Source organism: Raphanus sativus, chromosome 1 (assembly GCF_000801105.2).
Source record: "Raphanus sativus cultivar WK10039 chromosome 1, ASM80110v3, whole genome shotgun sequence".
Taxonomy (NCBI): domain Eukaryota; kingdom Viridiplantae; phylum Streptophyta; class Magnoliopsida; order Brassicales; family Brassicaceae; genus Raphanus; species Raphanus sativus.
In genome coordinates, this window is record NC_079511.1 from 98,255 (window position 1) to 111,616 (window position 13,362).

General features: G+C 34.9%; 2 long non-coding RNA genes and 1 pseudogene across 3 annotated transcripts; all 3 read left to right on the forward strand.

The window, feature by feature from the left end:
- The first annotated feature begins 4,995 nt into the window (after window positions 1–4,995).
- LOC130497770 (uncharacterized) lies at window positions 4,996–7,858 on the forward strand. Of its 2 annotated transcripts, XR_008936757.1 has the most exons (4): window positions 4,996–5,284; window positions 5,407–5,469; window positions 5,658–7,117; window positions 7,224–7,858. It is a non-coding gene; the product is annotated as an uncharacterized LOC130497770 (long non-coding RNA). The 2 variants fall into 2 exon arrangements; XR_008936752.1 differs by having other exon boundaries at window positions 5,407–7,117.
- A 1,058-nt stretch (window positions 7,859–8,916) lies between these two features.
- On the forward strand, window positions 8,917–11,354 carry LOC130507329 (uncharacterized). The gene is made up of 3 exons (XR_008942293.1): window positions 8,917–9,075; window positions 10,878–10,988; window positions 11,263–11,354. It is a non-coding gene; the product is annotated as an uncharacterized LOC130507329 (long non-coding RNA).
- A 134-nt stretch (window positions 11,355–11,488) lies between these two features.
- On the forward strand, window positions 11,489–12,947 carry LOC130512635 (uncharacterized; annotated as a pseudogene).
- Window positions 12,948–13,362: the final 415 nt, after the last annotated feature.

The following is a 13,362-nucleotide window of genomic DNA, read 5'->3' on the forward strand; positions in this document are numbered from 1 at the left end:
TAGAACTCTAAAGTTAAGCGTGTTTGGGTTAGAGTAGTGAAAGGATGGGTGACCTATCGGGAAGTGATTCGCGATACCGTGTAAGTGAGGCCAAAACACGGGGAAAGGTCGGGTGGTGATTGTAGGGTCAGTAAACAATGATTTCGAGCCTTAGAAAAATTAACGACCAACCGTCGGATGGGATGGGGCCCACGGGCCGAGAGAGCGGGCGTGGGTGGCTCATTAGCCGTTGGCGGGTCGGAGCGTTACAAGTGGTATCAGAGCTGGTTAGCCGTCTCAGTTCTGACCTGAGAAGCGTCTTGAGACCTGTCGTGGGGCACAACGAGGACGTTGCGTTCTTTGAGAAGGGGTGAATTGTAACATCTCGAGTTGTGATATGTGAAAAGGCTTAAGATAATTGATTTGGCTACCTATGTCACCAAAGTTGACTTACCTTTTCCGTCACACCTCCGTTTAGAACTCCAAAGTTAAGCGTGCTTGGGTTGGAGTAGTGAAAGGATGGGTGACCTATCGGGAAGTGATTCGCGATACCGTGTAAGTGAGGCCAAAACACGGGGAAAGGTCGGGTGGTGATTGTAGGGTCAGTAAACAATGATTTCGAGCCTTAGAAAAATTAACGACCAACCGTCGGATGGGATGGAGCCCACGAGACGAGAGAGCGGGGGTGGGTGGCCCATTAGCCGTTGGCGGGTCGGGGCGTTACATTATTAGTCTATCAGGCTTCATATTTCTTTGAGTATTATTTTAATAATTGCAACGAAATCTTTCTTTCTTTTATACGGCACCAAAGTCGTTATATCTTGTTACTTTTGAGTGTACCCTTAAAATAGAACTTGAGAAAATATTGCAATAATCAAAATAGCGAGATCTAAATATATTAAAGCAAAATTATAAAAAAAAAGCTTGACAAGAATATATGAAAATATTAAAAAGTCTATTTTAGTAGATGTCTACAAAAAAAAGTTTGATGGCGGAAGCACTCGCCCTCCGATCGGCTTTAATCTCTGCAGGAAATCTAGGGCTCCAGAAATTCATGTGTTTCTCTAACAATGCAATAATCATCAGAGTTATCTCTCTCGACATGCAGATCACAGAAGTCTTTGGTATTGTCAAAGATATCAAAAACATCTCCTCTGTTTTCATCGAGACAAACTTTTATCATTTTTCTCATTCTCTGAATGTGGAAGCCGACTGTTTGGTTAAACAGTCTCTTGCATCCTCTTTGTTATTGGACCTTATTTTGGGCTAACCGTGGGTCTCGAGCCATCTTTAAAGTTAAATGCAGTATGTGTTAAAAAAAAAAAGAGGTTATCAAGGTGAGTTTGCACATCTGAAAATGAACGAATGAACTAGCTAATTTCGTGACGTCACTCCGCATTTTATCATATCGAGTGTACCAACCAAACATTCAATCTTAAAATCTACGAAGTCCAACGTAACTGCTCACACAAGTCGACCCAATGCACATATATACTAAAATCACGAAAAGCCGCACAACAAAAAATTAACATGAGATATACTGTCTCGTACAACCAAGAGCACAAAAATGACGATCTTGTTTTCCACGAAACTCTCGAAATCAACTTCTGTAGTTTTCTTTTCTAGCAGTAGATTACTACTAAACGAAACTGAATTATTGCATTTATGATGTGTGAACAGTGGGGGATGTAGGAACACAAGTAGACGGCACATGATTTTTTTTTTCCATTGATTAATTTTAGAGTTGAGGGCGTTTTAGGCTTTATAATTATCTAAGGAAAAATGAAAATCAGTTGGGGGCACATGTCCCATAAGCTTCCATTTGCGTCTGCCTCAGTGTGAATATTTTACATGTGGATCTCTGCTAATATGCTAAACTTTTACAAAGAAAGAAAAAGTATTGATTTGACTTGAGGGACATTTCCTACCAATGAAAACAATAATATCCACTCACTACTTTTCCATTTTTATTTCAGCTTCAAATTGATTATTTATTTTGACTCAGATTTTTTAAAAATTTCTTTTAACATATATACTTGCCAAGATGATTATTTTCTGGCCAATGACACAACAAGGTAATTTCTTGTTTAACTCTTTGGAATGTAAATATATATACAAGCAACCGATTTTCTTGAAATATTTTTTGTATTCATTTATAAAGAATACTGAAGTACGAAGGGAACAAAAACCCCTTTCATTAATTACAAATTTGAGTTGCGAAATGGTCCACACACCACTCCGAATGAGATTGATTCTTGAAGAAAAAACAAAATGGCTTTGATTCTTCGGTGCATTGCTTGGTTTCACACTTTCACATCACGAAAGACTTCCTCTAACACCGACATTACGTTGTCTTGAGAGAGTTAAATCAAAATCAAATAAAAAGAGAGAGTTAAATCACAATAATCGTTCCGGAAGTTGTGTTGCCCCCGTATCCGGAAGAATATGTGGTCCTAAAGTGGAACTATCTTGCCGGGTTTTAAAGTCTGGTTTCGTTGGCTTGGAGAGGTGTGCTCTCGGTGTTGTAGAGGTTGATGTTATCGTTCGATGGGCCGAGGGCAACAAAGATAAATCTCGTTCAGAGGCTATGGCAAGTTTACAGTACTATTATCATGGAGGATTTAGAATTTTCCTTTGTAGCAATGGATGTGTCCTTGTTCCTTATTCATATAAGTTACCCTGAATGGGTTCTAGTTGCCTGTTCTGTAGGCTTTAGTTTGTATCAATGGTTGTAATCTTCAGTGAATGAATTTTTTCAGATGGAAAAAAAAAAAAATCACAATAATCAACTCTACGAAGACGATCCTCTACCTAGTTTCTGACGTGACCATTATTTATTTTGTATTTTTAAGCGGTTGGGATTTATGTGGAATATGACAACACAATTAAAATTAATGAAATAAACCAAAAGTTTTATATACAAAAATATCAGTGAACCCTCGTAATTTGAAGATATTTGCTATATACTTTATGTCTAATTTTAGTACTTGCAATTGCATGCATTTGATTCATCTTAATTAAGCGCCTATCTGGGATACCAAGAATTAACGAATACACCGAATGAGTATTAAGAAAACTTTATGTCATAGTGCTCAACCATTCAAACTCGAATCTATATGCTAGACCAGAAGAATTGCGTATATGAACGCCCAACCAACCCTATGTAAAGAAAGCGGTTGGATGATTATTGTATGGGCCACACAAAGAATCAATTTGACTTTTCTTTTTGATATAGTCAATAGTCCTTCATTAAAAACTTGCATTATTTTGTATTAGGCATCTGCATAAAAAGTTCAGTGGAGAAGTTCACACGTTTACCCAAAAAAATACTCACTCTGTTCTAAATTATAAGTAGTTTTAGCTAAAAACACTAATATTAAGAATAGTAATTATTTGTTAAAAAGTATCATTTAATGTATTATTTCAACCAATAATAAAATAGCTAACATTATTTAATTGGTCACACACTATTCAATAAATATAAAGTTGTTTTCAAATGTTAAAACTACTTACATTGTGAAACAATTTTTTTTTTGCTAAAACTACTTATAATATGAAACGGAAGGAGTATATAATAAAGATAAAATTATGAACCTGTATCATGGAAGTTCACTGTGATGACTCCGTATCGTCACCGTTCTGCGGGCCCCACGTTACGTGGTGACCCGCAATTAGATCAATATTAATTTCTTTTTTTAAAAAAAAAATTAAACGAAAATAATAATAATAATAATAATAATAATAATAACAATAATAATAATTGGAGCATAGGGAATCGAGAGGGGATGTTCACCAATGCTAGTGCTCTTAGTTTCAAAGTTTGAAGTTGGGTTTCAACGACTTTTGTTCAAAATGTCTACATATCTTTTAAAGGACAATAATAGCAATAGGTAGCAAATGCACATGACAAGTTCACATATACTACCAAGAATTTCAATAAACTTGGAATTTTTAGAAAATGCCAAAGAGTGAAAATTATAATAAGTGCTTATTTATGCACATAGACATTGGTGTAGATTGGTTGATTACATACGTTGAGTGAGACAAGAGAGAGAGAGAAAAGATGCAAAACGAATACTTCATTTGAATTTTCAATTGCGCGAGCTACAAAGAGATAACTACTCATGAACAAACTAATATGACGTAAAAAACTAGTATGACGTAGTGATCAGAGAGTCACAAGCCACACACGAACCATTTGAAACATGGATGATCCAAAACCTTCTCTAACCAGGGCCGGATTTGAATATAATCTAGTGAAACTTTAGCGTTAGCTTTCAAATTTTTTGGACCTTCAAAATTTGAAGAAAAAAACAAATTATTAAAGTTCTTAGTAAATGTTTATAACTCTTCTTCTCCTCCATCATCGAACTTCGTAGCTGTCAGCAATGTCATGCTTGGAATACTCTTCATAGAACTTTTCCTCTGTGTCTTTATGCTCACCGTTTTGATCCTGCTCGTGCAATTCTCTAGACTCTTGTTGCATTAACTTCTTTTGGATTCGGTCTCTGATGGCAGTTCCCTAATATCTATACAAGTTCTTTATTGACAGATTAATCGGAAATGAAAATCACGAAAAGGATAAAATAGTGGATTCAATTAGGTTTACTTAAGTGTATACAAAGTTTAATTTCACCATTTTATGGCAGCCTTCTTTAAACATTTTAAGGGACCTAGCTACCCAACGATCTGCATTCTCCACCGACTCATTACGGAACATTTTAACGGTTTGGATCTGAAAGATTGTTTAGCAAACCATATCAGCACTTAGAACTTGTTCAAAAAAAAATCAGCACTTAGAACTGATTCTAAACAAAAACTAGATAGCCAGCAAGAACGAGTGACAGATTAATAATTCTATGTGGCGTTACCCAAAACATTAAAAACGGATATCAGATATCTTATAGAAAGAGCACCACCACAAGAAATAATACAATTTACATGCGTGGACTTAACCACACATGCTACATAATTCTACAGATAGACACTCCAACCACTTTGTGTTAAAAAAAAAAAAACTCTCCACCACTTAGTATGCCATATTGAAAGACAAGAATCACAGCAAACTCTCACACACGGTAGCACATATATATCCCTTGATGTTGTCACAAGAACTAACACTCATAACAACGGCCTTAGGATATTAATCAAACTAAGAAAGGTGAGAAAATACAAACCTTTTTTTTGTAACACAGAAAATACAAACCTTTCCCTCCAAATTTCTCTTGTTGATCTTTAACCTTCTCCTAAAGTTTCTTCAACCTCATATTAACTCTTAAGTCTCTTTTCCTGGTGCTCTTATGAGGTAATTTCTGAGGTGAATCTTGATTTCGTGATGTTGCTAACATTCCTTGATGTTTTAAGTTGTATGCAACCAGGATTTTTTTTGGATGAATCAGAATAACAAGGCTTTGTCTTGTTTTTCAGTGCACAAGCTGATCACTCCTTGAATGAGATCGATCTTATGTGGCAGATTCCTTATTGGTCTTGGTATTGGCGTGAACACAGTTTTTGTACCTATTATGTTCCTATTCAACTTCATTTATACTATTTGGCTTTGTTGTAAGATAGTATATGAAGAATATTTCTTAACATCAATTAATCTTACGCCCAATATGATAAGTTAATTATGTCCTTAACATTCTTTTGACTAACATATTTCGTATGTTATATGACAGTCTTTCCCTTGAACTTTTGAGAAGTGTCGTCATTGCAGCATCCAACAAGAAAGTAAGTCTTTAGAAACTCTGTTACGCCAATACCATAAAAATGCACACAGTATAATAAGAACATGAAACAAATCTACCTACTGCAAGAATTCAATTCACAATAATCAGCATTAAAATATTCTACCTACGAACTTGACTCCATAAAACCCAAACAAACACACTGAAACTTGAATTAGTGACTGAAGACTGCGTTAGTTTCCACAAACACTAATATACTCTTTGGTTTCTCCGTAACTCCTCTTTTTTTTATTTGGGCTTAAGCTAAACTAGGATTATTGATATGAGATTCTGTCATTGGGCTGGACTAAAAACAAACTAAGGCCTCTTAAGCTTGTATCTTTTATTTTCTTCATGTCTTTAATATGAAAAAATCAGTTAAACAAAAGATTGATTTATTATATTGAAAAAATATAAGAAGTTAAAATCATTTTTGGCAGCATTCTTCCAAACTCAAATCATGAAATCTATGAAATAAGAACCAACTGTACTTTGTCGATTCTTTAATTAAAATTACATTTTTGTTAATTTATTGGTTTAATTTAAATATCGGAAAACTGTAACCACTGGTCTCCATCAATAAAAGGCGTGTTAATGAGTTGAGCAACTTCAGTCTCGTTAAGCTTCTGAACATACTGTGCCCTCTCCCAAATATTAGACCATGATTAATGGGGTTATTAGAAATGAGATTTTTACCCTGGACCCGAACAATTATACTCTCCATAAAATAGTGTCCTCAGTGCCGTGCGAACGTTTTCAGGGGCCTAAGGCAATTTTTTTCTTTCTACAACATTTAAGGCATTTTTTTCCTCAGATGATCTCTTCATATAAGATTTCGGTATGTTCACAGAAAACTAAAATGGTAAATATAATGACTATGCTTATAATTGAAATCCAAAAAAAAGAATCCAAACTAAAATCTAGAAAAAAAGATATATACAATCAAACTCTTTATGTTTTTTTGACCAAAAAAACTCTTTATGTACAGTATGTATGTAAACATATATAACACTTTCTATCTCTCTCTATTCTCTGCCATGAAACCCATGAGGTGGAGCACAGCCCACAAACCAAATGAGCTACACGATCAGGCCATAAACATATATACCACTAACTAATGCATTTTATATATAAAATGGGGCCCTAAATATTAACTAAAAATTATGGGGCCTAAGGCCATTGCCTTTCTCGACAAGGGGTAAGCACGGCTCTGATTTGTCCTAGACACAAAACATAAACATATTTCTGATTATTACTACTAACCTACCTCTTTAATATAAACAAAAATATATGGAAAGGTTTTTTTTTGTAGTGTTTGATATGCTTACGCAGGGCTGGCTTAAGGTATGGGGCAGAGGGGCGTGGGCCCTAGGGCCCAAACACTTTTTGAAAAAAATAATGTTAAAAAGAAGGTATAATTTTTTAAAAAATTGTTAAAGATAAGGGTCCAAAAAATTAAGTTGTCCAAAAATACATGTAAAAAAAATTAAATATTTTCTTTTGTCCAAGGGCCCACAGATACTTTGAGCCGACCCTGTGCTTACGCGTCCCTAGATGGATCGTTGAAGTTGTTCCAGCCTTCTGGCGCGATAACATCGGCCATGAAAAGTGGAAACGAAGATGACACGTGAGTAGGGCCTCCATGCCATGAAACCACTTTTTCACTGCCACACAATTAAGTATATATGTATTTACTTTAGGTATAGTATTTTTATTAGACCTTAATAATTAGATATGGTTGTTATAAAAACACTCGCAAAAATATATGGTTACGTACATGCCGGAGTTTATCCAAATGACGTTCCTTTTCTGACTAAAGTTTTTGATTCCGTCCACGGCTGATTGCACCGTCGTGAAATTGCAGCAGCCGCTCTTATCCACGCAGCGATAGGAAGTCGTGTCGGTGTCCCGTGTCCGGTGGAGGTATATTTTTGGGGAAATCGTCGCATATTGAAACTTTCTTTTTACTCTAAGATGGTTTGTGACAGTAATGATGATAATGGTGGTTGCTGCAGGATGTTAAACCTGAATATGATACTGCTTTAATACCATGTAAAATATCAAAAGGATTGTGTATAAAGACTCTAGGATGTGTGCTAAACAGAGTTTTGGATGCTAAAATGGCTATGATGGCAATGACTATGGATAAAGTTAGTAGAATGCATCGATATTTCATTTTCGGCATAAATGATATTTTGGAAATATTTGGAAACAATTTGGGTTTTTTTTTGGTTAGTCGTGTTTACGGTTCTGAGAGGGAAATGGTGAAGGAATTCCTTTTTTTCTGATAGGAGAACGCATAAAATAGACAAGGGAACACATGAAATAGCATGAAGGGTAAGAATTTGTTGGAATGCCTTGCAAATTACCCATTTCTGATCTTTGCTTTTATAAAGTATTAAACTATCTCAATCGACCTACCAAAGTCTCATGATTTCTACAAGAAAACACTAGAAAAGATATATACTGTACTCATTATTTTATTTCGGCGATCTCAATTGTCTATGTTAACTACTTCTATCAAATGTAAAGTGATTATACTATATACTAGTATAAAATATAAGTAACCAAAAATGAATTTTTTCATCTGTTTGTGATTATCATTTATGAGGGATTTACTTCTGTTCGACTTTAAATTGTTGTTATACTAGTTTACATAAAAACTTCAAACCTAGATATGCACACATTCAACAAACTTCATTATTTGGAAGTTGGGTACACATTTAAAAATTCATTAATTTATGTTTGACTATATATTTTGTTGAACCTTATGGTAACTAGGATAAGGCTATCTAAGTTATATTTTCTAACTTTAACTTCACATCTTTAAATTTTATGGTTGTTGTTTGACAGATAACACTAGAGTTTTTTTTAATTGATTTAGGAGCTTTGTTGATGTTCCCTCTATTTGGTTCTCCATACTGATATGGGCCTCTCCATGGCAGCATTTTTAGCCACCATATCTCATATGTTCTTCCCAATTGACTCATATAACCTCTCCCAATTTTTTATAGAAGAAAAAATCTCATGATGGTTTTCAAGCTAAAACACACAAAAAGCAATACAAAAAAATTGGTTTAGAATGATACTGATTATGTAATAATTAACCATGAAGCATATAAGTTTATTGAATCCAACGCTCAAACCGGGAAAACTAAAAGAAAGGGTATAATAGGAATTTAAGACAATACATCCGCCGGAGTTGCCTTTCAAAATACAAAAGAGTTGATGTCCACTTTATAAACACAAAGACTTCTCTTCGTCTTCCATTGACATCTCTTCGTCTTCTTCTTCTCCTATGCATTTGCGATAAAAATCAAAGATAAAATCCAACAAAGTAAAAACTGACTAAAGCAGTTTCAACGTTCAAGTAAGCGTCTCCATCATTTTTCTTTGGTTATTTGTATCTTTTCTTTTTTTGCTAAAGGTTATTTGTATCTTTGGTTTGATCTTTTTCTTTCTCTGGATTTGATCGATCTATAGGTATCGATATACCTTTAATTTATATACTCTTAGAAGGATTAGCTAATAATGTTATGATGTGTGCTTCGTTCCTCTCATTCCCTTGAAGTGATTTTCGTTCATATTGGAATTGTGATCGCTCCAAGTCGTCTCTTTGTTTTCGATTTACTTGAAACTCAAAAACTATATCTGAAAGCGATCGCTATATGATTCGACTTTGGATTACAATCACTCGATGGATCGATCATCTTCTACTAGTAACTTTCAGGAGATGTATGTATCAGTAGAAATATAACGTCTGGAAAACTAGATTAATGATTACAGTTTCTTAATTCCATCGAACATTCTTTGGTTAACCCGGTTTAGTCTGATTTAATACATATATCAAAACTTTAATGAGACGTTGTAGTATCTTCCACGCAACTTTAACCTTGATCATTTTTGTTGTGTAACCATATTTGACAGAATTTCAAACAAAGTTTGATAGTCTTGAATCAGATTTTTTTCCAATTAATAATAATATTTTAAAAGTGTAGTTCTGGAACAATTCTTCTTTCAAGACTTCCTTTTCTTGTTAAATTAATATACTTGTGTCACTCTGCATCTGGTCGTCGCTATTGCTTACGATTTTTTCTTTTTTTTTTAAATTATTTATTGTCAATGGTTTTCTGATTATTTATTTTGTTAAATTTAATAAAATTTCCAAATTCTATTCGTCTTCAACTATCATTAGCTTTAATACTAAAATTTAGCGTTTTCTCTTTTGATTTTTTTTCCTATCTATTTGTTAAATATACACTTTCTTATCTAAAATATTATATTTTCAGAACCTTTCAAAAGAGAAAACTACTAGTTTTGTGGCCATTTAATGTCTTTTTTTTCAGTCTGGGCCATTTAATGTCTTTTATTTATTGAGGAGTAGACTTTCTTGATTACACCCTGAGCACAACCTATTCAGTGCAAATCTATAAAATATTTGTCAATTTATAATAATTATGTTGCTTTTCTTTCTTTATTGATTGATAAAAGCCGTTGTTAACTTGTTATCCTTTGTCAGACGAGACACAATGATCACGTAGTTGAATATGTCTTTGCTTAATGGTTTGATCACATTGTAATTTGCATGATCACAATTCACAAGGTCTCAATCTAGGTTAAACTCGTTGTGATACGGGCGTTGACCCTCATTTGTAGATCTATCTTTTTTTGTTATATTCTTTTACAATATTTAAAAGAATGTTGCTGGCAATAATAAATCTTTTCAGTCAAAATATTAATAATAACAATGAATCTACTACCATATAGAATTGAATATCTTTTTGATAATGGAATGTAACAATAAATGATGCATGCATCTCACCGGTCACAAAGAGATGATCGTATCACCTCTTTTATTTTAAATCCAAAAGAGATGATCCTATCACCTCTGTTATTTTTAATCTAATTTGTACGACTTTTGGTTTCTCTTTCTTACAAGTTAGCACTTTCTTTTTCTTGAACTTTTGCGGTTGGAATGTTCAAATGAACTTGATTACACAACAAAAATGATCAAGGTTAAAGTTGCGTGGAAGATACAAGAAACAAAACACTCTAAAAAACATGGCTTAAATATTGATGTTTGACACATTTTAAAAAAAAAAACATAGACGTTTGACATCTCGCTCATGCAAAAATATACCATCTCAAAGCCCTAACTTTCATTGGTTGCAGAACAAAAGTTACAGAAATTGCTTGATGGACCAAGAAACAAAAGTGAGTTCTGAGGTTCCTGTAGTTAAAGGTGCACCTGAAGATCTAAACACGGTCGATGTTTCTGCTAAGGTATAATGTTCTGTTCTCTCACCATATTTGTGAGTTTTTTTTTTTAACTCGAATGTTTCTTTTTTTTTTTTGCATTGAACATTTACTTGAAAGTCTCAACAATTCAAGTACAAGTTCACTCCTAACTAAAACTCAAGGAAAATTGTTTCTTATATCATCCACTTTAAGTAGGATTAAAGATATGGCAAGAAAGATTTTTTTAAGTAGGATCACATCTATCAACCCTTTTTGTTAGTTCTTGTAGGAGATTAAGTATTGTGACGGTTTATTACAGGAGGTGAACAAAGAAATGACAAAGGAAGATAAAGCTATGCAGCAAGAAGAAGAGGATACTGCAATTTGATGGTGGATTCATAAAAGTTGAGAAAGAAGGAATCAACAACACTAAGGGGTGATGAGAAAGCAGAGAAAAAAGTTCCACTTGAAAGATACTCAAGCAGTCCACAAAGAGAATTAGAGAAGAAGGAGAAGCTTCTGAGCCTCGGTTGGAAGCAGAGTCAATGGCTCTTAAGTCTCTGAACAGGAAAGCATTAATCTGAAGCTAAGGGAAGAACTCAAAGAGAAGAATTGCTCGTTGCCTTGTCAAAAGACCAAGAAGGAAAAATCAGAAGTGCTATGAGAGTTGACCAACGTGTTGCAAGAGAAAGAGATTCTTGAAACATCTGTAGCTGAGATCACTCGCATTGCAGCTGAAAAGAAAGAGAACTGCGATGAACTTGAAGAGAAACTAAAGATTTCAGATGAAAAAATCTCCAAAACGGATGCTCTTCTGTCTCAGCTTTATCCAACAACTCTGACCTTGAGCAGAAGTTGAAATCTATGGAAGCTTATCTTCTGAAGTCTCTCAGCTAAAATCTGCTTTGATAGTGGCTGAAGAGGAGGAGAAAGATTCGGCTAGAAAGATGCAGGAGTACCAAGAGAAGGTAACTAAGCTGGATCATCTCTGACCAATCATCAGCGAGAATCTCAGAGCTTGGGAAGAGATCTGAGGACAGCTTTGCAGAGAGGTGCAGAGCAATGAAGATCTTGGAAACGTGAGTACTCAGCGCTGCCTTGAGCTACAAGGTTTGCTTCAAACATCTCAGTCAAAACTAGAGGATAGCAGAGGAAAAACTAAAAGACCTAGAAGCATTCCAAGTGAAAAACTCTAGCCTTGAAGCTGCTTTAAGTGTAGCCATAGGCGAGAAGAAAGCGTTAGAGGAAACATTGAATGGATATAGTGTGTGAAATAACTGAGTCTGAAGAGAGACTTGTGAAGCAAGCAAGGGAAATAGAAGAAGTTACCACAGAAGCAGAGAGCTTGAAGCTATGCAAAAACACTCAGAGCTTAGTATCCAAAAGGCAATGGAGGAACTCAGAACCAGAGATGCAGAGGCCAAGTCATTGGCTGAGAAACTAAGATTATATTGAAGAGAAATTGGCTGTAGCATCTGCTCACTCGTTTTCTTTGAAAAAGATCTTGATCAGTCTTCCTGGAGAACGAGGCTACTAGCAGATACAAACAACCAGCTCAAGATCAAGATTCAAGATCTAAATGCAGAGAAGGAAACCGCGACAAGACAGACTGAAGAAGCAGCCAAAAGGTTTGAACTGAGAGACATAGAAGCTAAAGACATGCTTGCAAGTTGAAAGCCCAAGAAGACCTGCTCAAGGAACATAGAAGGGAGATTCAGAAGCACTGAAGTTGCTAATACTAGAAATGAAGCTTGAAGAGTCTCTGTTGAGCTCAAGACTTTTGAAGATACAATCAAAGAGCTTTGAGAAAGAAAATGGATCATTGGCTGAGGTAACTTAAAGCTGAACCAGGAACTAGCCGTCATGGGTCAGAGACCAGCGATTTTTCAAGCGATGTTCTCTGCTTTAGAAGCTGAGAAAGACCAAGCAGCAAAAGAGCTTCATGCTTCAAAGGCATCCATTAAAGAATTAGAAACAAGCTTACTTCTGAAAGAGAAAGATTAGATCAAAGGTAGACAAACATTCTCAGAATCAAAGTATTAATAAACCATCTTATTATATATTGACACTCTTTACTGTTGTAGATGAGTTCTCTTGCAGAAGAGAATAACCAAGTCAATGAGATATACCAGAGCACAAAAGTGAGCTTGTAAAGCTTCAAGAACAACTTTGAAGTAGAGAAGTCTAAAGTGGATACTATGGTATCAGAAATCAAAGAAGCTCAGTGCTATGGCTGCTGAGAAGTCAGTCTTGGAGACCAACCTTTGAAGAAGTAGAAAACAATTGAAAACTGCTGAAGCTAAGTTGAAAGAAGAGGTAACAATAATCATATGCTATTGATGAATACTTGTTCATTATTTGATGATGTTGCTTTTCAACACCCAGGTCGAAAAGGTTGCAGAACTGACCTCAAAACTGC